Consider the following 4,386-nt stretch of genomic DNA (forward strand, 5'->3'; position numbering starts at 1 on the left):
CTCGAAAATTGATCTCCGGATTTGTTGCGTTTTTTTGTGGTTTTGATCCATTGATTTGATGTTGCTGGTGCTGATCTATGTTTTCCCCCACTTTTCCCCATCAATTTCGTCCAATTTGGTGCGAATTTGAGCGATTCCTGTCCGTTTTCTGTCAAAAGCTGTGAAGAACAGCTTCTTCTCCGAGCCGCCCCGCACCAACCACAGCCGCCGACCACCTGCGCGCAGCGCTCAACCTCCCACGGGCCGCAGCAACCACAGCCGCCAGCCCACCTCGCCCCGCGCCCAGCTGCCTGGCCCGCCGCCCGCCTCTGGCCCCGAACCGCGCCAGCAGCACGCCCGACCGCCGGCCAAGGGCCTCGCCCTCGTTTTTCTCCAACCGCCCCGCGCTTCCTTCTCCGCTCGACCGGGCCGCCTCCCCGCAGCGCCACCCTCCGCCGCTTGCCACGCTCGCCTCCTGGCCCTGCAGCGGCCCGCGCCCAACCTCTGCATCCTCGCTGCATGCTCACTGGCCGCCGCGCCGCAGCTTCCGCACACGCCAGCGCGGCCCCAGCTCCCAGCTTCGCTCGCCTGCGCCGCCAAGCCGCTTGCTGCGCGCCCGCCCAAGCGCCGCCAAGCCACCACCCAAGCGCCTCCGCTCCCCTCGCCACCAGGCCGCGCGCCTTCCTCGGCCCTGCCCCGCACCTCGCTGCTCGATGCCCAACACACCACGCACGCGCTGCTACAGCACCACGCCGCCGCTCCCTGCCCAACACGCGCTGCTGCAGCACCACGGCCGCGCGCGCCCACCCGCCAAGCAAGCTCCATCGCCAGCTTCGCTCGATTGCCCGGGCGCACGCATCAGCTTATTTTCCCAGCTAGTCAATTCCCAAGCTCCCTCCGCATGCGCGCTTCCTCCACTTGATTTCCTTCCTCGCACGCACAATAATTCGCGCAAAATCCGGTCCAAACCGGAACCAAACCGGGCGCCAACCAGAAAAATCAGCTCGGACCGGGCGCCAACCGGGCGGCAACCGGACGGTCCAGCCCAGGATCCGGTCCAACCGGCCCCATGACCGGATTCCGCAGTTTTGACCCAGATTTTGGCCAATTCTGACTCCTCTTTTTGCCCCAAATTTTGACAACTTTCCGGAGTCCGTTTGACTCCAAATTTTAACAGCATCTCCCAAATACTCCACATAGCCCATCTCTAATTTTTGACGATTTTTGGAGCCCAACTTTTGACCGCTAGTTTTGACCCAACTTTTCGGGCATTGACTTAATTTGCTCGGTTTCCGTTTTGGAGTGCATTGGTTGTAACATTCGCGTCGCGCCTACATCGACACCGCGGCGACACCTTTGGCACCCCGGATTCCGGCGCAAGCTCGACACCATCATCGACACCACCTCAACATCATCGCAAGTTCGTGTTCCGGCACCGCCTAACATCAATAGGTATCACTTGCCCCCCCACCCCTTGTAGCCCCTTTCTTCCTTTGCGTACCTATCCCATTGAGAATGGCTTTCCGAACGTTGCGAAGCATTGCACAAGTGTCACGACCGTGAGAGGGTGTGTGTGTGTGTTGTGTTGAGCAAAGCTCCGAAGCAAGCTCGGTGAGAAAAAATACACAAAAGAAGAAAAGTGTGATATATACATAGAGAGAAATAAAGCTTCTAATCATAGAGAAAAAAAAAGTGAAAAAAAAGAGAAAAAAATAGAAAAGAGTGTGTGTCCACCAATACCGAGAAGTGCAAAGCTTGTGCGCACTAAGAGAGATAAGAGAAGAGTGACCCTTGTTGCTTCTTTCTTGTGCAACCAAGCTACGGTCTCTCTTGTGTTGGCGCGACATCGAGCTTATAGTCTTCGTTAGGACCATCTTTGTTACTTGCTCACTTCCTTGGTCGCGCTAACCCCATTATTCTTTCTTGTGTGCGTTTCCGTGTTTCCTTGACATAGATCACCACTTTTGACATTTGACTTTGGATCTTACCCACATTTGACAATAGACTTTTCCGTTGATCTTTTTCGTTTGCTATCCACCCCTTACCCATCACATATAGTGTTTCTTAGCCTTTTGCGTGTGGTTTGAGTGTGTTTGTGAGTAACCCCGATACATTTTGGCTTTGCTCTTGACTTGAAGCACTTTTCCGATACTTTCTTGATAGGTGAGATACTTGTGTAGTTTTCCTTCCACCATACATATACACCGATCCTAGTGAGAGATACTAATGATGACCCCACTAGAGCACGCCGAGATGAGAGCATACTTCGCCGAGCTAGATGCTCGAGAAGCCCAAATGACACCCAAAGATAAAGCCGAGTGCAACGCATACTTCAAACACCTTGAGAGCAAGAGTGATACACACCATGAGTCGAGTGAGGATGTTTCGATTTCTAACAATTTGACCTCTACTCCGCTTGTGTTGTCTTCCTCTTTGCTAGGTTGCTCGGACATCGACGACGCCATTGCCATGGAGATGAGGGACTCCACTATATGTGAGATGAGCGACTCCACTATATGTGAGATGAGTGACTCCACTATATGTGAGCTTGATGAGTGCCTCCACTTCGAGAGCATGAGTGATACACCGTGTGAGATGAGAGTGGTAGTTGATAGGTCTTGTGAGGCCATTTCGAATTCTAACAACTTACCCTCTACCTCTAGTGTGTTCTCTCGTGTCTCATTAGGTTCCATGGATGACGAGACGCCGATCATGGAGAAGATGTACATGGTGCATGAAGATGATGATATCACACCATGCTTGTTGCTTGAAGATGAACATGGAGGCCACATCGAGCCTACCTCTTCCACAACACCTACCTCATATGAGCGGGACTACAAAGGTACCTATATGGGTGTTGATGATGCCATGATCCCACTAGTGGACATGATGAATTGTGAGTGCATGCATGATGATGATGATACAATTGCTATGACACATGCTCCTTTCTTATTCCCATGTGATGCTTTGCTTGATAATAATGTTGACCATGTGGAATTACTTGCTTGTGACCATATGACCATGCCATGCTATGAGAGTTTCACTTTCTCTCCTTTTGCTTGCAATGTGTCGAACAATTGCTCTTTCCCATGTATTGCTTGCAATGAAAATGATAATGCTTGTGTTGTGACAACCTTGATGAACAATTGCTCTTTCCCTAGGTTTGTCGACAACAATGATCAAATGTTGAACATGTTTTGTGCTACATGCTTGCAATATTCTCCCATTAGTGCAACCAAAATGTTGAATACTTTCTCTTTCCAATGCTTGGTTTGCCATAATGTTAACATACTTGTAAATGAGATTGCCCCCATAGCTCTCTCACATTTTGGAGACTTTGCATATATCCATGTTGAGCATGTTCCCATGTTTACTCCGCATATTCACCATATCTATTATGATGCTTCGCTTAATGCTAATGGTGATGTGCAAAAGAAATGGCGCATCATGATGGATGATGTGTTCATATACCATGCACACACGTTGTTCTTGTTGTCTAACATGTGTGTAGGTACCCAAACTCCAATGTCAACCTCGATTGAGCACGAGTTGACAAAAAGAGCTCTTGAGAGCATGATACAAGTGAGCTCCAATGAATGGTTTCGCTCGCACACTTCGACTACACAAGATCTCTCAATGAGAGCACACCGACATCTTGCTAAGGTGACCTCCTTCTACTTGCTCTCTCTTGCTAAATCCAATGAACTTTGGCTACGCTTTGATTGCTCCTTTGCTTTTCGTGTGCTATTGATAGGGCTCTCGACAAGTGAAGGAACATTCAAGTGTTGGTGTCATCTACCTCCTCTACACATTCACGAAGACTCATCGTCGAGGGCGACTCTTTTTCAAGTGGGGGGAGATGATGTAGCCCGACCTACGGTCTACGCTTCATCATGCACGTCAACGTCAAGAACCACACTCAAGGCCGAGGTCACGGAGGCATGGAAGAGAAGAAGGAAGAAGAGCGTCGGAGGTCGCCTAGGAGAGAAGACGCCTGCCACAATTCAATTCGGGCCAAGGCCCATGTACCCCTTTGTTTCCCTAAACTACCCCTCCTTAGTGGCTCCCTATATATAGGCTCCCACCTCCCCCTTCATTAGGAAGAGTAGATGAACTAGAATTTGGCTCATGCCTCCACCATCCCTTTGGGATTAGGGAAACCCCCTCCTTAGATTATCATATCTATTGTATCAGGGCACTCCTTATATGATTAGTCTCTCACACTTGTGATTCTACCACCGGTCTCTCACTTGTGTGATTCCACCGATCGTATACCGATCTTCCTCTCGGGGATTCTACCGCATGTCTCTCCCTTGAGAGATTCTATCGGGATAGTGGTTCGGGCTATCGGGAGTAAACCGGAATTGTATCGGGTTGGTGTGTGTTCGCGTGTGTTCATCGTGTTCA

The 4,386-nt window shown here is 50.3% G+C and overlaps 1 long non-coding RNA gene across 1 annotated transcript; it reads left to right on the plus strand.

Moving 5' to 3' along the window:
• Nucleotides 1-546: 546 nt before the first annotated feature.
• Nucleotides 547-4,155, plus strand: LOC127333439 (uncharacterized). Its single transcript, XR_011751967.1, has 2 exons — nt 547-3,642; nt 3,734-4,155. It is a non-coding gene; the product is annotated as an uncharacterized lncRNA (long non-coding RNA).
• The last annotated feature ends 231 nt before the right edge of the window (nt 4,156-4,386 follow it).

This window comes from Lolium perenne, chromosome 2 (genome assembly GCF_019359855.2).
Source record: "Lolium perenne isolate Kyuss_39 chromosome 2, Kyuss_2.0, whole genome shotgun sequence".
Lineage (NCBI taxonomy): Eukaryota > Viridiplantae > Streptophyta > Magnoliopsida > Poales > Poaceae > Lolium > Lolium perenne.